Source organism: Peromyscus eremicus, chromosome 6 (genome assembly GCF_949786415.1).
Source record: "Peromyscus eremicus chromosome 6, PerEre_H2_v1, whole genome shotgun sequence".
Lineage (NCBI taxonomy): Eukaryota > Metazoa > Chordata > Mammalia > Rodentia > Cricetidae > Peromyscus > Peromyscus eremicus.
Window position 1 is genome coordinate 65,338,126 of NC_081421.1, and position 23,527 is coordinate 65,361,652.

Sequence of the window (23,527 nt, forward strand, 5' to 3'; positions counted from 1 at the left end):
TCAGCTGGTTGTAGATTCTTACCCTGACCTGGGAAACAGTTATATGGGGCTACACCCCTATAGCTCTCGTTAATTTATAAAATTTGAATCAAGTTAAACACTTTGGAGAATCTTAATTCTCTCACTTATTTTGTGTTTTATTACTACAAGAAAGATGATCCAAGGAGTATCCCTTTGTCTGGTGTTTATATGACATAGTATTTCTTAGTACATGCATCACATTAAAAGTTGAACATTGACAACAAAATGACAAATGCCTGGGTATGTATTATACTCTTTTTAACTTAAGTTATTATTTTATGTGTATCAGTGTTTGGCTTACGTGTATTTATGTTCACCTCACTTGTGCCTGGTGCCCTCAGAGATCAGAAGAGGACATCAGATTCCCTAGAACTGGAGTTACAGATGGTTTTAAGCTATCACATAGGTACTGGGAATTGACCTGGGTTATCTGGAAGAAAAGCCAGTGCTCTTAACAACTGAGTCATCTCTCCAGTCCCAACCATATTGTTTTTACAGGTTTTATTTTATTGTTAAATGTGTGTGTGTGTGTGTGTGTGTGTGTGTGTGTGTGTGTGTGTGCCCCCACAGGGGCCAGAAGAAGGGATCTGATTCCCTGTATCTGAAGTTGCAGGCAGTTATGGGCCACCTGACATAGGTGTTGTCAGTTGAACTTGAGTCCTCTACAGGAGCAATATGCACTCCTGACAGCTGAGCCACCTCTCCAGCTCTCATACTGCTTTTATGTGAATATCCAATTTATATTATTTCTAACTATCTCTCTTCCCTCCAATTCCTCCAAAGCTCCCTCTCAAATTTAAGACCTTTTCTTTTAAAATTATTATTGTTTTACACACACACACACACACACACACACACTTAGTGCTGACTCCTTGGGAGCAGGAAAATCTCTCAGGGGGGGTATCCTTGGAGAATACTGATTCCTGAATTTCAACAATAACGTTGCCTACGTAAGACCTGCATAATGACCATACCAGGATGACTTACCCCCAGTAATTTTCAAAGCAACTATACTGTTACGCAATTGCTATACAAAGAAGTGTATATATTTAGTGTGTATAATTTGATATATTTGAAATAGAGATGAGGAAAAATACAAAACCCAACAAAATCAAATGTTGATTAAAATAAGTACAACAAACTTAAAACTAAATAAAGGAAAAAAGAGAAACAACTTAATAAAATTAGAAATGAATGAGATGACATGACTCACATCATGAGAATAAAAAGAGGATTTTTAAGGCAACTATGGACACTTCTATACCACTGATTTAGACAAAATAAACAATAAATTACTAAAACACACAACCTACTATGACTGAATCTTGGAGAAGTAGATTGTTCAGATGAATAATCAAAGTTAATTTGTTTTCAATGAAAAGAAGACCAGGTTTTCAAGCCTGTAGTAGTGAGCTTTAACAAACAGGCAAAGATTTACTATCAATTCTTGTAAATGCTTCAGAAAAACTAAAGAGTAGTGAATGTAACTGGCCTCATCCAGCATTGAGCTGACTCAAAACACAAAAGTTAATATTCATAATAATGAATATTTGATTATAACTTAAAAATTCTTAACAAAATTCTAGTGAGCTCATTTCATCATATATTAAAAGGATCATATATATGAGCATGTGGTAATTATTCCTAGGATGCAAGAATGGATCAACATAGACAAATCTATAGATACGATATAGCATATGAACAGAAGTGTGGGTAAAAGCCACACAATCATCTTAATGAATGTAAAATGCCTGTGACAATCATAAACACTTTCCTTAATAAAAACATTTAAAACATAAATGTATAGAAATATATTTCAACATGATAAAACTTATTCAGCTACAACTTATTCAGAACTTACATTGGGCTCTACAGTGGGAAATTGAAAGCTTTCTTCTAAGATGAGGAATATGACGAAGACACATGCTTCAGCACATCTGTTCATTTCCATTTTATATCCTCTGTAACTTAAAGAGATTATTGTTCATAAGATAAATCTTAATTTATTGTTGGTTAACATGGGAATAATTTTATTTTTACCATGAAATCAGGATAAAAACGTCAAGCAAATAGATTAAAAATGACCACTGAAAACAACCATTTCCCCCTCCTTATTCTTTCCACCTCTCCTTCCTGCCTCTCTACATTCCTTCCTTTTAAAAATTTCTCTGATTCCCATGCAACAACTCTATCTTTCCTATAAAAAGTCTTTAGGCAAAATAGGAACTTTGGGAGCAGGCCAGTTGATCTCTGAGCCTCATATTTGATTTTCATAAGTTATTTTGCTAAATGTTATATAAATCATTTTATTTGCTCCACACTAAAAATTTTGTCAAAATAGTGCTATGATAGGCATGCTTTCATTAGGAAAATGAGAACTGTCAAGGAATTCACTCAAAATTACAACTCTAGTTAAAATAAAGAGCATGGATTAAACTTAGTTATTGTGTTTGTATTATATGGTCCTGATAATGGAATATTTATAGATTTATTTGTTTCAAAGTCTCTGTGTCTCTGGGTATTAAGCATTTTGAATTGGCAAAAGAAAACACACAAGAAATAAAAGTTCAAAAGTAATCTTAAGAAATAAAAGAAATTAAGGAAAAAAATGTCACATAGTGGAAGTTGGTCTTTTTCTACCCCGATCACTTAAGACTGCTTTAATTTGCTACAGAGACAGCCACTATCAGTGCCTTTTAATAACTGATCATCAATTTTAAAGATTTGTTTTGCAGGGAATATTTCAAGTATTTATTAGGGATATTATGAGTTATTCTTCTTTAGTTATTTTCTATGTAGATTATGAAATAGTAGACCCTCTTTGAAAAGTTGAAAATGGTTTTAGAGACCATTTTTCCTAAGAAAATAGGATCTTCCTTCAGTTAATGAATTATAAATAATAATCCACACAATGCTTTTGGTAAAACTAAATTTGGAAGCTCCTAGATATTCCTGAAGTAAAAACAGCAGGTCTAAACCTTTGTTGTGAGAATTCTTCTAAGTCCTGTGCATCTTCTCTGTTTCCTTGTTACAGCAGGTACCAACTCCAGCACAGCAACACAGAACAATGCTGCTTATTACCTCACCCATTCCAAGACCATCCCTGTCACCTGGAGGCACCCCTCTGGATTGTCAGTTTCTGGATAGCAATCTATGCAACCAAATTGCTGAGACTCAGTGCTGGGGAGGAGCATCCTAGCACGTGTCCTCCTTCTAAAATGTCAGTGGCAGGCTCAACCCAAGGAAGTTCCTGATTCTTCAACTCCCCAGGTTAGGCCATGGGTTACATTTCTGTAGCATTTGAGTCTGATTACAGGTTTTGCACAGCATTCTTGAGTAAAATGTTCAAGGTGGGATGTCTTTCTCTGCTGTATCAGACTCATTTTTCTCACACAGAGGGTCCTCAGGAGAAAGAAGACGGCAGAGCAAAGACTTATTCTAAACAATGCCATTCTTCAGGAACTGTTTGGCATTTCTGAAATCATGGATTAGTTTTGATTAGTAGCTTTTTATTTTTAGTTCACTTTTCTGGGAGACATACTGTGTGTTCTGTTATGCGTTTCTTTGATTTTTTTTTTTCAGCAGAGCTTTGAGAGAGTAATAAATAGTCCCTGCTGTATAACAGTGTAAACTGCCCTTCGAAGAGGTTAATATTACTGCAGTTTAATAAGTTACACTCAGAAGTTATAACAGGTTCTGTGCCAATCATATTAGAATTTATGTAAAATGCTCATCAAGTAACGTGATAAATTGCTTCAAGAACTTCATTGTTTGAGTGTGAAAGGCAGGCCTAAATTTTTACCAAATGACATTTTAAAAGGAGGGAAGCTGTTAAGGAGTCAATTTAGTCAGCTCATGTAGAAGAAGGTAGCATGCTGTAGTTACAACTTTCAAATGATGCGGCTGAGACATAGAGGTTCTTTTGAAGAATATGGAAGAAAATGAATTTGAGTTTCTTGTAGATCAAAGTCATTCATGGTCACAAAGACAATAGAGATGAGGTCACTGTTTAAATCTGAAAACATGGAGCTTGGGAGCTCTGAGGTGACTGATGGCCTTCAGTACTGAGGGCTGAGGATGCCCCGTTGAAGTCCATTAATGGAACTTAACAGATGCTCACTAAGTGAGAATCTGTGAGCATTAGGGAAACTGAGACTTTGTGGCACAAGTCAATGAACTTTCCAGAAAAATATAGTGATCAATAGGCCATGACAAGGGAAATATTGGTAGTAACAAAAAAAGTATAACTGAAATTAAAATACGGCTAAGTCTGTAGGTTTCTGTCATTAGAGAGATCAAAAGCAGATAGTGGGCACAAGAATTTGAATAGGTAACAGTCTTTCTTATAGGACCCTTGAGAAACCATGTACAGGGGAGAAAGGAAAAACCATTTCTAACTGTAGAAACTGTTTCAGTTGTCACAGAACTTCACATGTTCTCTGATGTCACCTGGCACTGGCTTAGGGAACCTGGTGCAAGGTCTCAAGGAAATCACTGTACATATCCCCTGAGAAAGGTAAGACAAGGAAGTTTTTTGTTATCAGTATGAATGTGGCAAGTCATTTTTGAGATTGCAAGAAGATGGTATTTTGGGTTGGGAAATAAACACATCTTCAAAGTCCTGGGCTGTTCCTGCTGATTGGGTCACCTGGGCCTTATAAAAGAGCTCTCCATCACCCTGACATTATCCTCTTACCTACCACTCAGGTGCAGATTTGCGTTGGAGACTCTGGTGAGTACAAACTGTAGAGGCTTTTCTTTGCCCTTGGGTAACGGTGGGTTTTAAGTTGGGTGCAGAGATGACTATTTAGCCTGTTAATGTGTGGGTGGAGGAAAGAAGATAACGAGGTTCTTCTGTAAATTTAGCTGCATTTTGCAGATGATCTTGAAGGTGATGAGGGGAAGGTTTTAGAGACATGTCGAAGTGACAGAGTTTTGAATAGTTCCATACCCGTTCCAGACACAACTCCCTCAGAGTTGGATCTCTGGGTTTGGATCTTCAAAGGACAACTCAATATATCTATCTGAGTTTGTTAATAGCCTTACCAGACCCTTGTGAAGCCAGGGAGGAATGGAAGCACCATTTCTGGCTACAGAAATCTTTCCAGTTATCACTGAATTTTATATATTTTCTAAGTGTCTCCTGACACTGGCCTTGGAACCTGATACAAAGTCTCAGGTAATACCTGGACAGTGGCACAGTCAGCTCAATTAAAAGGTATTCATGGCTTTTGCTATAACTTCATATTTGTTTCAGGATTGTCTAGAATTATAGTACAAAGCACCCTTGTTGTCTCATAGGAAATTTTGTCCTTAGAAACTAGAAGGAGCTGGGTGGTGGGAGGGCACACCTTTAATCCCAGCACTCAGGAGGCAGAGGCAGTTGGATCCCTGTGAGTTCAAGGATAGCTTGGACTACAAAGTGAGTTCTAGGACAGGCTCCAAAGCTAAATAGAAAAAAACAGAGAAACCCTGTCTCGAAAAACCACAAAAAAAGAGAGAAAGAAACTAGAAGGATAGGTATTAACTAACAAAAGCCTGATGAATAGACTATTAAGAAACAGAGCCCGGAAACTGCAGGATTGATGTCCTAGCTAACTGTTCTGCTTGCAAGACCACTTCTTGTGAACAGTGTAGTTTGTTTGTTTTTCAGATTCTCTGAGACCCCGGAGAGATGTCTTACCAAGGACAGCAATGCAAGCAGCCCTGCCAGCTGTCTCCTGTGCTTATAAATAAGTGTCCAGATCCCTGCCCTCTACTGAGGTGTCCAGATCCCTGCCCTCCACTGAGATGCTCAGAGCCCTGTTCTTCATTGAGATGTACAGAGCCCTGCTCTTCATTGAAATGTACAGAGCCCTGCTCTTCATTGAGATGTACAGAGCCCTGCTCTTCATTGAGATGTACAGAGCCCTGCTCTTCATTGAGATGTACAGAGCCCTGTTCTTCATTGAGATGTACAGAGCCCTGCTCTTCATTGAGATGTACAGAGCTCTGCCCTTCAGAAACCCAGCGTTTTGAGCACTGCATTCAACAACAATGTCTGGAGTCCTGCCAATCACAGAGGTCCCCAGTGTCCCACCCTCTACCCCTGGGTACTGAGCACTGTCTTCAACCACAGTGCCCTCAGTCCTGCCAATCACTGAGATCCCCACTGAAGTGCTCAGAACCCTGCCCTCCATCTGTTCGTCCTGAGTACTGCCCTCAACCACAGTGTCTTGAGATTTGCCAACCTCCAACGTCCCCAGAGCCCTGCCCTCTACCTCTTTGTATCAATCATGGCCCTCAATCACGGTGTCGTGATTCCTGCCAGCCACCAAGGTCCCCAGAGCCCCGTTCTCCACCCTTTTGTCCTGACCACTGCCCTCAACCGCAGTGTCTTGAGCCTTACCAACCACCCACGTCCCCAACGCCTTGCCCCCAACCCCTGTGTCCTGAGCACTGCCCTCAACCGCAGTGTTTTGAGTCACCAGAGCCCTGCCCTCCACAGAGGAGTCCAGAGCCCTGCGCTCCACCACAGTGCCTTGAGTCCTGCCAGCCACCGAGGTCTCCAAAGCCCTGCCTTCCATGCCTTCCAGTGAAGTGCCCAGAGTCCTGCTCTCTACTCCTGTGTCCTGAGCCTTGCCCTCCACCACACTGTCTTGACTCCTGCCAACCACTGAGGTCTCCAGAGCCCTGTCCTCCATTGATGTGCCCAGAATCCTGTCTTCTACTCCTGTGTTCTGAGCCTTGTCCACAACCTCAGTATCCAGAGCTGTGTTCTCTGCCAAGATGCCCAGACCCCTGTCTTGTCCTGCAGTGTCCAGATCCCTGTCCAACTCTGCAGTGTCCAAACCCCTGCCTACCATTGCAGTGTCCTGAGTCATGTCCACCACTGCAGTGTTCTGAGCACTGTCCTTCACCACAGTGTCTTGAGACCTGCCTGCCACCAAGGTCCCCAGAACCTTGCCTTCTACCACAGTATCCAGAGCCCTGCCTTTCACCAAGGTGTCCAGAGCCCTGCCCTCCACTAGAGTGCCCAGAGCCCTGCTCACCACTGCCATATCCTGAACAATGCCTTCCACTAGAGTGTCTTGACCTTTGCCCACAGGTGAGGTGTCCAGAGCCCTGTCCTCTACCAGGGTGCCCAGAGTCTTATCCTGAACTACAAAGTCTTGGTTCCTGCTCACCACAGCGGCATCAGGGGCTCCGCCTTTCACCTGAGCTGTGTCCTTCCCTGAGGTGCCCGGATCCATGTCAGCCTGCTCCCTGCCTACTTGTGCAATGTGCTCTTCCACCATGCCAGCAGAAGTGCCCACTCAAGAGCAAGTAACATCGGGACCCCAAGACAACGATTTCCTGTGGCTCCGCTTACTCTCTGGATTCTATTGCCTTTCTTCAACCGTGGTGGCAGACACATCTTCTCTCACCCCCGACTTGGGTTCTGCCTGAGAGAGGGAGTGCTTCACTCCCGACATCACATGTTAAGAAATGAAAAGCAGAACCATCACCTTGGCTTTGATCTCAGCCAGTGTTTTCTTTTCTGTGGCCAAGGGTATCTATACTCTTCCTTCTCCAATAAAGCACATGGTTCCTGGTTAAGTGTATTATTTTGTTTTATGTTTGTTTTTACTCTCAGTTGTTAAATCTATCAGATGGATGGTTCCTTTGATTCCTGTTGAATTGCTGGAATCGGATTTTTCCACCACTGAATGTACTTTAGAAGGAAAGGTGTCTTTAGTACTATTTATACCAAACAATTCTTTTTACTTTAGCAGGAAATGTGTCTTTTGTATTATTTATACCAAACAATTCTTTAAAGGCACTTTACAGCTCTTTGTCATGATGATCATGAAATGGTCACTTTACTCTCTGGTTTCTAAAAAAATGTGTTCAGCTCAGTGCAATCAATGAAACACTGAAACAGATAATTTATCCACCAATGTTTCTTTTTTCTTGTTTAAATTTTTTTCTATTCAATTTACGTACTAACCACAGATCCCCCTCTTATCCCTCCTCCCGCTCCCCCCAACCCTGCCTAACCAGTCCCTCCTCCAAAAGGGTAAGTTCTCCAATGGGAAGGTCAGCAAAGCCTGGTACATTCAATCGAAGCAGGACCAAGGCCCCTGCCCTCCTGCCTCAAGGGTGAGCAAGGTGTTTGACCATAGGTAATGGGATCCAGAAAGTCAGCTCATGCACCAGGGATAGATTTCAATCCCAGTGCCAGCGGCCCCTCAAACAGACCCAGTTACACAACTGTCTCCCATATGCAGAGGGCCTTATTCCAGTCCCAAGCAGGTTCCACAGCTGTCAATCTAAAGTTAGTGAGTTCCTATGAGCTTGGTTCAGTTTTTTTTTTTATTTCCCTATTATGATCTTGATAGAGGAGAAAGTAGGAAGTAGCTTAGAATGCATTGGCACAGGAAACCACTTCCTAAATATAACACCAGTAGCACAGACACTGAGAGCAACAATTAATAAATGGGACCTCTTGAAACTGAGAAGCTTCTACAAGGCAAAGGACATGGCAAATAAGACAAAACAACAAAGGTTGAGCTTCAAAATATATAAAGAACTCAAGAAACAACAGCAAAATACCAAACAATCTAATCAAAAAATGGACTACAGAGCTAAACAGAGAATTCCCAACAGAAGAATCCCAAATGGCTGAAAGACATTTAAGAAATTGTTCAACATCCTTAGTCATCAGGGAAATGAAAATCAAAATGACTCTGAGATACCAACAATGTTTCTTGTTTTTTTTTTTTTTTTTTTTTTTTTTGAGACAGGGTTTCTCTGTGTAGCTTTGCGCCTTTCCTGGGACTCACTTGGTAGTCCAGGCTGGCCTCGAACTCACAGAGATCCGCCTGGCTCTGCCTCCCGAGTGCTGGGATTAAAGGCGTGCGCCACCACCGCCCGGCCCAACAATGTTTCTTAATGGTCTATCCTGTGGCAGGTAGTCTCTGTGTGCTGGGGTATGAATATTGATATTGTGGATATTGGCATTTTGTTGACCAAAAGTCCTCACAGCTCTTACGTTGTCTATACGCTTAAGGACATTTTGATTTCTCTCTCTCTCTCTCTCTCTCTCTCTCTCTCACACACACACACACACACACACACACACACACACACACACACTCCTCAAATGGCAGTAATACATGGATTGTATTTGAGAAAAAACTGATTAGCAACATTCTTCTAAAGTGAGTTTTTGTGTGAATTCATGAATTAATCAGCAAATTGACAAAAAGTATTCAGAAAAGAATTCAACTGTACTGAACATGTACAGTTAGTTTTTTTTTAAATCAACATTCCCTGAGGTTAATGATAGCTGTTTATATAGCATTTATTGGTATTCCTAGAGATGTGAACTTATGTGCAAATACTATGTCATTTTTGTATGAGATGAACATCTGTGGATTGTGGTGTCCCAAGAGGGGTCCTACTAACACTGAGGTATAATTATATATGCATACAAAAACATTCCCAACACGATTTATATCATGTTACTATTTCAATTAATGGTATAATTTTCTCATCGATTCACATTTATATCAGCCCTTGGAACAAATTTATAGTTTTTTGTTGTTATTTTGTTTTGTTTCTTTTTGCAATAATTTAGTGTGTGTCAGTGTGCATGTATATATTTGTATTTTCAGATGTTTTGGAAATGGGAGTCAAGGAAGGAAAAACAGAAAGGAGGAAAGAATGAAGGTAAAAGAAAGGAAAGAAGAAAGGAAGAAAAGGAGAGAGGCAAGAAATTAACATCATTAAGTTAAGATGAAAAGAAAAAAACAATGCTGGTGGATTTATTGGGAATTCATTTGTATGTTACAGTTTCTACAATAGACACCTTGTTTTTCAAAATTTTTGTGTTTGCTGTGGTGTGTGTGTGTGTGTGTGTGTGTGTGTGTGTGTGTGTGTGTTGTATGTATGTGGTGTATGCACATGAGTGTACAGGCATGTGCTCTTACGGCTGTTGGAACAGGGTATTGGATACCTTTCTCTATCCACCTCTGCTTTACTGTCTTGATACATGGTCTCTCACCAACCTGGAAGCTCACCTTGTAATTTGGCTGACTGGCTATTGAGCTCCCAGGATCTGCTTATTTCTCCTTCCAAATACTGGGGTTACAGGCACATAATGCTGTGCATGCCTGATTTTTTACATGGATGTTGAGAATTCAAATGCAGGTCCATATGCTTGCTGAGCAAGCACTCCTACACACTGAGTCATTTCCTTACCCAATAATAGATACTTTTCAAAAACTATCATTAACTCTTACACAGCTGAGTTTTATGACTACAAGTAAAAATTTCAGACCTATTAAAAAATTTATAATTCATGGGGCCATGGAAAACGGCTCAATGATTAAGAACACGTATTGCTCTTGCAGAAGACCTAAGTTCAGTTCCTAGGTTCTTTGTCAAGTGACTCACAGCTACCTGTAATTGTGCAGGTCAGCTTGGATGCCCCTGGCCTCCACAGACACCAAAACTCATATGCAGATACCCATACACATATTTAAAAATAAAACAATAAATCCTTAAAAATATATAGTTTATAAAATGCAAGATTCAAGAAGGTGAGACCAAAATTTGCATTTAAACCATCAACTACTACAACTACTTACTACTACTAGAGACTTTTATTTTTATATTAAGAATTGAAAAATGGGACATATAAAACATGGTCAATTTTAATTTCACTTGAGTTCTTCTCTTTATAACTAGTTGAAAAAAACCACACAGGTCTTTCTTTAGTTTACTGAATCAGGAACATGAATGGCAGAGTTACCCAGCAGGCTGACATATACACACAGAAAACAATTCACAGCTGGCACCTAGGTAACTGAGGACATTTACAAATGAGCAATTACTTTATATTTCTTTTGCTGACATGGCTTTCTTTAAAAAGGTGAGGCTCATTATTGATTTCATGCTTTATTATTCAGAAAGAGAATATCGCCCTGTAGATGTAACCGTCTTGTTAAATAAGAAACACAGAGCCAATGCAGAGATGAAAGCCTAAGAGGTCAGAGTAATAGCTAAGCACTTAAAAACCTTACCCTTCACTGCCGCTCCTGTCCTTCCCTCCATAAGAGACCTCCTTCCTGTGTCTCTGTCATCTTATGGACTTTCTGTTCTGCCTTCTCAATGGTTGTAAACCCAACCACATGACCTCCTCATCACTGCTCATCTATACAGACCTCCAGATCTTCTATAGTTGGTATTGAGATTAAAGGCGTGTGTCTCCATGCTCATGGTATCCTTGAACACACAGAGATCTGCCTGTCATGTGGTCGGGATTAAGGGCGTGTGCTACCACTGCCAGACTTCTGCTATGGCTTGTTATTAGCTCTGACCCCCAGGCAACTTTATTTATTAACATACAAATAAAATCACATTTCAGTACAAATAAAATATCACCATATCATCCTTTATTCAGACTATTAGAAACTATGTTGATATGATCATCTTTGGCTTTTAAACATATATACATGGGATGTCTTGGCATAATATTCAGAGGAGCATGTGGTCTCACACATTCTTTTAGCCCATTTGAAAATAAACTGCCAAACCACCCTCCAAAGAGAGTTCTCCAAGTGAATTGTCACCAGCAGTGGGTAGAAAAAATTTTCTCAGATACTAGTCAAAATGTGTCTGTTAGCATTTTGTTGAAGCTGTAAGTGTGAAAAACAGTATTGATTTTGTTTTTATTTTAATTTACATTTATGAGTGTTGGTGATGTTAAAGTTGTTGAGCTTTTTTTTTTCCATTTAGATTTTTCTCTAAAATGTTTATTAGCTTTGACAAATAAAGCCCTAACGTTTTATGATAGGACCTTCGTGAACTTTACAAACTGCACTACTGTTAACTAAACTGCAGGCTTTATTCAGATATATTCACATTTCTTTAATGTCTTCTTTCTGTTCCAAGAACCAGTTTAGGACCCCACATTTCATTTACTTATAATTTCTTTGCCAATTTCTTGGGTTTTTCTTTTTATTTAATAACTTTAAAACACTTGAATATTACAGATTTTGTCTTGAGTGATAATATTGCAAGATGAGCCACAGAGGCACCTGCTGAGCCTGAACTTTGGCTACTTACTTATCTATCAAGACGGGGGAACTTAGGTTCCTTAGTAGAGCATCTAGCATTTCAGTTTCTTTATCTTTAAGTTGAGAGGGGCAACCTCGGTAACTGTTAAGATTTAGTGGGTTTTGTGTATTGCAATACTCAGTTATATTCAAATGAGATGACTGGCTTCTTGGAATTTCAAATACAGTCTATAGTTCACAACGGTCTGTGTTGTAGGAAGCAAGGAATGAGATGTTCATGAGTATGTAGTATGGCATCAGCCTATTTGATGATAGGTTCTTTAAAAATGTTTGTTTTAAGCTGAAGGAGGCTGAGACCTGCAGAGTTGGCAAAAAGCATGGTTTTCATACTGGAGAAGACGATTGATGACCTGGAACAGAGTTACCCAGACTACAGAGAAGACTGTGGGGCTTACGTCAGCCACTGGATCAGATACCAACTTAAATCAATGTATTTAACCCAAACAAAAAGATTGCCAACTCTAGAGTGTGCTGTGCTTTGCTCCCTTCTTGTAAGAAATTCTTCCCATTACCCTCTCTCCACTTGGCTGTGAATGCTAAGCAAAGAATGAATTCATGTCCAAATACTTTGTTTCAGATAATCTTTGAGCACCAGTTAAAATTAAATTTTTCCTTTTCCTTTCAAGTGTCACAGCTTCTTTGGCTATTCTCTCTCTCTCTCTCTCTCTCTCTCTCTCTCTCTATATATATATATATATATATATATATATATATATATATATATATGTATGTATGTATACACACACATATATATTTGAAATTAATATAATTATTTCATTTTCCCCTTCCCTTTCCTCCCTCCAATTTCTCCCATGTACCCCTTTTGCTCTCCTTCAAATTCATGCCCTCTTTCTATATGTATATATAATCCTAAATACATAATCTAACCTGTTCAGTCTGTGTAACGTTACTTGTCTGTATGGGTGACCAAATGGCATGCTCTTCCCTGGGGAAGACTATTTCTCCCACTCTTAACATTCCTTTGTTGCTTATAGTTCTTTGTCCAGGGTCAAGGCCTCCTGAGATTTCACCATTTCAGATGAGCAAATCTATTGATATAGTTCTTGTTCAGGCCATCCTTAGGCAGCTATGTTGGTGAGACTTCATGGGTGTAGTTTCCCTGACTTTTTTAGGAGGCACAATTTTGCAGCAAACTTCCTGCTCCTCTGGCTCTTACAATCTCTCTGCCCCCTCTTCCACAATGTTCCCTGAGCCTTAAGTGCAGGAGTTATGTTGTAGATGTATTTGATGGGACTGTGTTCCAAACTTTATATTTTGATTGGTTGTGGTTTTCTGTGATGTTCTCTGTTGCAAAGAGAACTTTCCTTGATGAGGGATGAGAAAGACACTTATCTGTGGGTATTTATCCTTATAAATATTTAGAATGTACTTATAATGTATAATAATAATTTAAATGTATTTAGAATGTAGGGATTATATTTAGTTTAGTCAATAGTGCTAACAATTTAGTCAAAGGTGGTTGTAGATTGAGAGAGTTTGGACAAAATGCCTCTTCTGATTAAAGCTGGAAGAACAGAAATGAAACACCCAAGGCAGCTGAGCACTTGAGTGTAATGATCATGACAGAGCTCATTTTTATTATAACAGCTCCTTTCTAACAGAATTACAACTTTACAGTTCAGTAGAGAAGCTTGCTTCACAGCCCAGAATGTTCAAGGTTATACGAAGCACAGAAATGTTATTTGTATTCAGAAAAATGTCTGAGGTATGAGAACATCATTTACCCCAACCATTCTCCAGAAATTAAGGAAGGCTTTAGGCATTCATGTGTTTCTTTCCCACATTTGTTGGCATTCCAAATTCCCTTGTTGAGAAATATCAACATCAGATGTTCCCATGCACATGTCACAAACTCATTATCTACTCACATGATGTTAATTAAGCCCCCAGCATGTCTCCCTTTTCATTGCTTAATATAATCAGAATGCATGCAGTTATTTATAGGGGTAACAGAATGCTGGACATAGGTAAAAAGAATGGGGCTGCAGCAAACAACAAGGGCTCTTACCATTAAAGGTCCAAGGAATGGGGGGATTCCAAACCAGGGTGCCCACAGTTGTGACTGTGAAAAAAGGTTGAGCAGTGTCTCATAAATGTCTTAGGTGCATGTAATTTGCTGATTTAGTCGGATAAACTAAAACAGCATAGGCCAGAGAATTGCTGGCATGTTCTTTCAATAAGAGGTAATCTAGTGCCACCTAATACAGTTGTTTTAACATCTCTTAGTTCTTGACTTAATTCTCCTAATATTTGAGCTGTAAGATTAGTGGCTAACAGTACAGGCCAGTTTTGTAATCTCATCAAGGCTAGGTGCAGGCACAAGAAAAGCTGTAGCATGAATCTTAGAGTCTTATTAATAAAACCAGACCCAAGGCCAGTTATTGGGGTGAATGCTGGAAGATCAGAGAAGCAGAACAAGCCACAGCTTCCTCACCTCGCCAGTTCCTAAGCTGATTTTGTTTCCTCAGAGTGGAAGCTTCTGAGTTCTCATCCAAATGGATCTCAGCTGAACTGCTGCTCAAAAGCTTAAAAGCTTAACCAGGCTATAGTTCCTTGTCTTCATGCCTTTCTGCCTCCTGCCATTACTTCCTGGGATTAAAGGCGTGAGTCACCATGGTTGGCTGTTTCCAGTGTAGCCTTGAACTCACAGAGATCCAGGCAGATCTCTGCCTCTGGAATGCTAGGATTAAAGGTGTGTGCTACCACCACCTAACCTCTATGTTTAATATTGTGGCTGTTCTGTTCTCTGACCCCAGATAAGTTTATTTGAGTGCACAATATTTCAGGGAACACAATATCACCACATTTCCCCTTTTTTTGGTCTAAAATTTAAAAAAGCTTATAACTAATACAAGAAAAACTATATCTAATAAGTATATACAATATATACAGTCAAGAATTACATTAACAATGTCTAGTTTATTAACATTTGACAGATTCAGACAAAAAATTCCATTATATATATTAACAATGTCCAGTCTAGTAACATTTGATAAACTCAGACAAAATTTCATTACTTATCCTATTTAAAACAAATAGTTCCTTTTAAAAAGTAGATTCAATAGTCTCCTTTTTTTAAATCTTATATCCATATTCTCTTTTTTTAGTAGATCCCAAAATCTACCTTTTACCTTATCATTTCTATATCTTCCCCTTTTTCTTTTTAGAGTAGATTCAATGATCTACCCATTCATCCTATTATTTATCTTTTTCCTCAGAGTAGATTCAATGATCTACCCATTCATCCTATTATTTCTTTATCTTTTTTCTCAGAGTAGATTCAATGATCTACCTCATATCTATATTCTCTTTTTTCTTTTTATTTTTTTTAAAACAAAAACTCTGAATCTAATCTCCTTGTTCAGCTTTTTTTTCCTGACTATTAACAATTAACAACTTGTAACCAATATCATAAACAATGACAATATCCATAACTTATTAAACAACCAAAACCTCCCATCCCACATCTTGGGAATGTGAGCATTGTTTTCTTAAAATTATTTCCTGCTTTCTGGGGACAAAGACATCCTTAGGGGATCCTGAAAAGAAAATTTTTTTGCTTAATTGTCAAGTCCTGAGAGATTTAGCTGTATCATTTGTCCAGTTTCTGCATAATGGGAAAATGTAGGACTTGTCTCAAGTCCTTGTTTGAGTAGTTTATGAATCTGGATCATCTCAGCTAGCCACCTTGAAATTGTCCTGAACAGTTTGCAGTCCAAAGTTGATCTTTCCGTGTTGTTAATCAGCTTAATGGCTTTACCATAGTCTTTGTGGAATCATCATTGTGGGGTCCCATCTATCCTTTTGAAGATTTCAAAGTTTCTGTTAGGAGTGGCCATGGTTCCCTGCAGAAATATATATTTTTTTGTGCCTCCTCCATGGTTTGGAACAATCACAGTCTGATAAATGTCTGTCTCTTGGAACCATGAATGTTCTTCCCTAGAAGAGAATATCTTCACAGCAATTTCTCCCCACCATTTGTCTTGCCAAACTTTTCCAAACTGACCTTTGCCAATGCTTTCTTGTAACAAGATGGTCCTGACAATTCTCTGAACAAGCAGCAGTAAGCCCTTTGTCTCAGGTAGCAGCATCACTGCAGTCACCAACATGATGAGAAGCAGCTTGTAGCTCAGAGTAGAAGCCACCACCTCCATGTACCTGCTGCCACTGTTTGTGGCATGGCCTGGCCTGGGCCGTAGCTTCTCCTCAGCAAGCCTCCTAGGCCAGCCTCAAATTCAGGATCTTCCTGCCTCTCCCTCCTTCAGCAAATCCTACTAGTGTGCTCCACCACAACAGGCTGAGGGTAGCTCAGGTCTGAGCAGGGGCCCAAAAGGACACAAGCAAGTGGCTTTTTCATGAATTTGTACCACGAATGTTGGGCACCAGATGTTGTACAAATCTTAAAGGGTCTTATTAATAAAAACAAACCTGGAGCCAGTTATTGGGATGAATGCTGGAAGATCAGAGAAGCAGAACAAGTCACAGCTTCCTCATCAGATGTAGCACAAATGAGTTATGGATATTGTTATTGCTTATGATGGTTGGTTACAAGTTGTTAATTATTAATGGTCAGGAAAAAAGCTGAACAAGGAGATTAGATTCAGAGGTTTTTTTTTGAAAAAAGAAAAAGAAAAAGAAAAAAGAGAATATAGATATGAGGTAGATCATTGAATCTACTCTGAGAAAAAAGATTAAAAAAATAATAGGATCAGTGGGTAGATCACTGAATCTACACTAAAAAGAAAAGGGGGAAGATATAAAAGTGACAAAAGGTAGATTATTGAATCTATTATGAAAAGAAAAAAGAAATAATATGGATATGATAAGATAAAAAGGGAGATTATTGAATCTACTTTTAAAAAGGAACTATTTGTTTTAAATAGGATAAGTAATGAATTTTTTTGTCTGAGTTTATCAAATGTTACTGGACTGGACATTGTTAATATATAATGGAATTTTTTGTCTGAATCTGTCAAATGTTAATGGACTAGACATTTTTAGAAAAGAAACTCACTAAAGAAGTGTAAGTGTATAAATTTGAAAGACATTATAAGATGGTTCTGTTAATAATATAAGTTAGGATAGAAAGTGAATAAGGTACATTTTGGACTTACCAAAATAGGATAGATAATGGAATTATTTTCTTTGAGTTTGTCAAATGCAAATGGACTAGACATTGTTTAAGTATTTATTGCTTGTATATATTGTATATAGTTATTGTACTTATTGGATATAGTTTTTCTTGTATTAGTTATAAGCTTTTTTAATTTTAGACAAAAAAGGGGAAATGTGGTGGTATTGTGTTCCCCAAAATATTGTGCACTCTAATAAACTTATCTGGGGTCAGAGAACAGAACAGCCACTAGATATAAAGGCCAGAAAATAGTGGCACACATGCCTTTAATCCTAGCATTCCAGAAGCAGAGATCCACCTGGATCTCTGTGAGTTCAAGGTGACACTGGAAACAGCCAGGAGTGGTAACAAGAGCCTTTAATCCCAGGAAGTGATGACAGAAAGCAGAAAGGTATATAAGGTGTGAGGACCAGAAACTAGAAGCTTTTGACTGGTTAAGCTTTCAGGGTTTCAAGAAGCAGTTGGGCTGAGATGCATTTGGATAAGGACACAGAAGTTTCCAGTCTGAGGAAACAGGATCAGCTGAGGAACTGGTGAGGTGAGGTGGCTGTAGCTTGTTCTGCTTCTATGATCTTCCAGCATTCACCCCAATACCTGGCTCCGGGTTTGATTTTATTAGTAAGACCTGTTAAGATTCATGCTTCAGATGGTTGCTCAGTGTGTGCAAAGATTAGCAAGTGCAGCTTCCTCCTCCCAGATATTTATGTCCTGAGATTATTCACCTACAGAAACCTCCTATCAGGATTAGCTAATACTACACACACACATACTATGGTATACCTAATTCACAAGCTGAGCTGAGATTCCAACTTGTGGTTTTAGTGGCGCAGACTCAATCTGACTTTACTGTACATGTCTATATGTCTGTTCTTACTTTTTTCCCTTGCTACCTCTACTCAGAGTTCTAGGACTCAAGCCACTTGGGATGTAGCACACATTTTTTATTTTTGCTCTGAATGTGAAATTCCCCACACATTTTCTTGTAACAACCTCAGTCTCCCATAATTTCACCAATAATGAAGAGAAAGATTATAGACTTGGATGTTTAATCTACACATGACTATCAGATACTGGAGTCTTTGCTTAAAAGTGTAAGACTGACCAGTTCCCAGGAACAAAACTCCCTCAGCATTAAGCATTTATACTCAGTGTGAAATTCCCTGACCATCTTAGGAATAAATGTAACGTAAGATTAAGAATGCTGGAGAAAAGAAAGCATCGTCAACAAATGGTGCTAAGAAAAGTGGATGTCCACATGCAGAAGAATGAAATTAGATCCATATATATCACCCATCACAAAAACTATCTGGATGTTAGATAATGGATAAAAGACCTAAATACTAAAACCTAAAACTTCTGGAAGACTACACAGGTACTGCCCTACAAGATACAGGTGTAAGAACAAACTTTCTGAATAGGAATTCATTTGCCCAAAAATTAAGGTCAACTATGGATAAGTGGGACTTCATAAAACAGATAAAGAAACATCAACCAGGTAAAAAGGAAGCCCACAGAATTGGAGAGAATCTTTGCAAGCTACACATCTGACAGTGGATTAATATTCAGAATATATAAAGAACTCAAAAAGTCAGAGTCAAAAAAAGTAAATGAACCATTCAAAAACGGGTATGGGATTTGAACAGAGAATTCTCAAAGGAAGAAGAAAAATGGCAAAGAAATATCTCAAAAAAATGTTCATCATCCATCTCAGTTAAGGAAATGAAACTCAAAGCAACTCAGATTTCATCTTACTCCTGTCAGAACCACAAACAACAAATGTTGGAGGGGACATGGAAAAGGGAACCCTAATTCACTGTTGGTGATGTTGCAAACTGCTGTAGTCACTCTGGAAATTAGTGTGGAGAATTCCCAAAAGGCTGAAAATAAATCCACCATATGACCCAGCTTTACCACTCCTCGGATATGCCCAAAGGGCTAAACATCCTGCTCCACAGATACTTGCTCAGCCATGTTCATTGCTGCTCTCTATTCACAATATCTAGGAAACGGAAACAATCTAAGTCTCTTCCAACTGATTGATGGATAATGAAAATAAGCTACATATCACTACAGAATATTATTCAGCTTTAAAGAAAAAGTAAATCATAAACTTTATGGGTAAATGGATGAAACCAGAAATAATTATGTGGCATGAGATAACCCAGACCCAGAGGGATAAGCATCTCATGTTGTCTCTCATCTGAGGCTCCTAACTCTGAATCTTAAAATGTGAGTAACTGCAGAAACCAAACCAGGAAAGCAAAATGGGACCATTTCAGCAGGGTAAGAGGAGCAATAGAGAAGGGAGTACAAGTGATCCGAAGAGAGGAAGGAAGTGAGGAGGATGAGGGAGGAGTTTTAAGTAAGGAAGGAGGGAGATGAATACAGGAGGGAGGAGGGTGAAATAATAGTAAGGATGTCTGACATCTGAGAAAATCATAAGGAAACACACCATTAACTATCTTCCTAAAAATACCTATACTATATACAACTTTGTGTGTGTGTGTGTGTGTGTGTGTGTGTGTGTGTGTGTGTGTGTGTAGTTTAAATGAAATTTTCTCATCTGGACTGACATTACTCAACTCCTAAGAATCATAGTCTAACAAATACTCCAGTACCAGACATGAGAAACTCTTTTTTGCATTGTTGGTCAGGGTTGACCAAGAGACTCCTAAAGCATTATAAGCTGTTGCTGTTGTCCTTGGTTGTCCCCAAAAGGTGGAATGTGAGTCCCTATTGTTGAAGACAACATTTCAGACACACTTCCCAAAGGACATGAGCTGGATCTGACATGGAGTAGCTTGCATATTACCAAAAGGTGCCATGCAACTTTCCAAAGATATGAAGCAACCAGAAGTCCTACCCAGCTAAAACACCTATGAACCACAACAATGACCAGCATTGCAGGAAAACTCTAAGGATGCAATAGTAGCACACACACCTTAGTGATAACCAACAGCTCTTTAATTGGGCTTAAGGCCTGCTCAACAAGAGGGAAACCATGACTGGTACTAGAAGCCTAGCCACCTACCAGGGGCTAGTGAAGTCATGGTTCTTGGAGAAGAACCTACTATTGGGGTTTAAATTAAGGTTATAAGAGATATAATGAGTTTTTGACACATGCATGGGAACATTCATTGTCAATACTTCTTAAGAAGGGAATCTGGAATGCCAACAAATGTGGGAAAGAAACCCAGGAATGTCTCAGGCCTTCCTCAATTTGTGGAGAATAGTTGGAGTAAATGAAGTCCCCATACCTTAGACATTTTTTCTGAATACAAATAACATTGCTGTGCTTCATATAACCTTGAACATGCTGGGCTGTGAAGCAAGCTTCTCTGCTGAACTGTAATCTCATAACTCTGATAGCAAAGATGCTGTTATAATAAAAATGAGCCTTGTCATGCAAATTACACTCAAGTGCTTGGTTGCCTTGAGCTCCCTCCCTTCCCTCCCCCTCCCCCAGTTTCCCATGTCACTTCTTCCAGCATTAATTAGGAGAAGTGGTTTGATCAACCTCTCTCACTGGCAACCAATATGGGGGCTGCATAAGGTGGCTATCACCCACAGAAAGGCTGCAATATAAATAATCTCTTCAAGATGCCAAACACACAAATATGGGACAAAAATAAACTGAGCAGAAAGACTTTACAGTTACTGTGTGCTATAACTGTAGGTATGGAGTATTCACATCTAAGCAAGATTTTAAGATATTACACAACTATATAAAGAAACATTGTTTTTGGCTTCCTCCCCAGAGCACCCTGACAGCTCAAGAGTGGTGAGAGGTACCAAAAACTTTTTGTAAGGTGTATCTACAGGGGGAAGTGTTGCATGTAAAAGTATGGTCTCTTTGCAATCTTTACACCTTAGCATTCAGCCATTGAAAGAATTTCTGCTCTATTTGTACAAGGAGAAACCATGGGATGACGGAAAGCCTCCTTCAGAGTGGAAACAAGATGTAGATGAGCCTTGATTTAGGTATAAAATGCTTAAAAATACATAAAATATGAAGTTATATTCTAAATCAAAAAATTTAGATAAGGATGGATTTTTCATATGATAAAATGACATTTGTCCTCAAAATAAAAAAAAAAAAGATGAGGCAAATTAACCATAAAAGTTTAAAAAAGTCAAGTCACAAAAGAATTAAATAAGTTTGTACAAGGCTGTGGAAGATGAAACTTAAGGATGATATATGTTTGAGGACTAAGATTTATACATTCTTAGGTTAAAATGACCTATTTATTTATGGCAATAAAAACTAACTTAAAAGTGTGTGTCGAGTCAAGGTAATCGCTTATATCCTTGCTGACTTTGTTAAGTTTTAACCATTTGGAAAACTGAGTCATAACAAAAACTATGGTAAAGACTAATAGCATACCTTTTTATTCTCATAAATGTGTCCTTATAAAAGTCAATTTACTCTTCTCTTCTATAATCATATTATTTATGATAAAATAAACTACTTAATATAAGAGAACTATTAAATTAATTTCTGTCTTGTAAAAATATACTACAAAAAGTTCAAAAAAATTAAGTTTCCAGTTTCTGCACAGACTGGTTTAAAGTTTATTTTGGTACTAAAGTGTTTAAGGCTCAAAATCTTAACAGGGATAAATTACCTTCATTTATAAAATTGTAATTTTATAAAAATTACTAATTTATAATAAAACTGTTAAAACAAAGGTATTTAAAACATACAAGTTAATGACCAGTTAACTTATGAATCATCAAATGTCTTTAATATGTCCCCAATTATGTTTTGCTCACATGAAATAAAAATTTAATTTGTTTATGAGGACAAGATTTTCTATCTCCTATTGAACACTCTCCCGTATATGTTGTCAAAGTTTAGCCTAAACAAACTACTGTCCTTCCTAAAGTCTGCTCTTTGGGTAGTTCCCAACATTCCCACACTCCCCCATTGAGGGAGCTTCTACCTACTTTACTGATGGTACCAGTCATAAATGGGCAGCCTAGACTGGACTGTGCATGAAGATTTTACAAATATCCCCTTCATCAACACAACAACATGAGCTGCCTGCTGCATGAATATTACTTGTAGCTGGAAGTTTTCCTGTGTCCCAGTCGGTCCCACAGCTGCTGGGTCCCAAGTAAACACACAGAGGCTTGTATTAATTACAAACTGTATGGCCTGTGGCTCAGGCTCATTATTAACTAGCTCATATAACTTTTTTTTTTTTTGCTGATCTTTTTTTAATTTTTTTTTTTATTTTGCAATACAGTTCAGTTCTACATATCAGCCACGGATTCCCTTGTTCTACCCCCATTCCCACCTCCTCCAGGGCAAAGCTTCCCCCGCGGACTGAGATCAACCTGGTAGACTCAGTCCAGGCAGGTCCAGTACCCTCCTCCCAGGCCAAGCCAAGCGACCCTGCATAGGCCCTAGCTCATATAACTTAATTCAACCCATTTCTATTAATCTATGTTTTACCATATGGCTTTGTGACATTACCTGTTCTCTCATATCTTGCTTCTCCTAGTGGCAGCTCAAAGCATCTCTCCCCCGACTCTTCCTTTCTTTTCCCTGTATCTTCGCTTGGATTTCTATTCTGCCTTGCCATAGGCTAGAGCAGCTTCTTTATTAACCAATGGTAACATCACATATTCACAGCATAAAGACCATACCACAGCAATTACTAAAGGATGTTTCCACTCTATTTAATCCCATTACTGATTCCCAATATGTTACAGTTTCATTACCACTTTTAGAAACAGTTACCATTATATAAAATGATAATAACCCTATCTCTTTGATATTTTTTTCAGACTTAACAGTTGATAAGACAATGAATTCTTCCTGTATAGGTCAGTCATATCAGAGCTCATTCTGGGCTTCCTGGTCCCATAGTAAATAGGAATGGTCAAGTAGAAAAGTAGGCGTCCTTACAGCTATCAAAGGTGCTCGGCAATGGCACACAGTTACACATGCTCAGGTCTCCTTACAAACAGGCTTTTCTTTGTCTAGATTCTAAACACTGCAAATCATCAGTTCCTGGACTCTTACACGTTTTCAAATACTTCTTCTTTCATAAGTAAAACTAATCCTTGAGGAAACCACCCAATGGACTCTGGCCAATGTATGTTACTCTTAGCTCAACACTTAGTTGCCTTGAGTATGGTTGTGTCACTGTTGATACTTTCTCTACATTTACCTGGGCTTCTACAGTCTCTGGTGAAAAGGTAAATCATGTAATTACTCAGTTATTACAATGTCTTACAA

General features: G+C 38.6%; 1 long non-coding RNA gene across 1 annotated transcript; it reads left to right on the top strand.

Moving 5' to 3' along the window:
- The first annotated feature begins 3,149 nt into the window (after window positions 1–3,149).
- Window positions 3,150–7,599, top strand: LOC131912540 (uncharacterized). Its single transcript, XR_009379650.1, has 5 exons — window positions 3,150–3,291; window positions 4,437–4,537; window positions 4,729–4,753; window positions 5,675–5,784; window positions 7,109–7,599. It is a non-coding gene; the product is annotated as an uncharacterized LOC131912540 (long non-coding RNA).
- The last annotated feature ends 15,928 nt before the right edge of the window (window positions 7,600–23,527 follow it).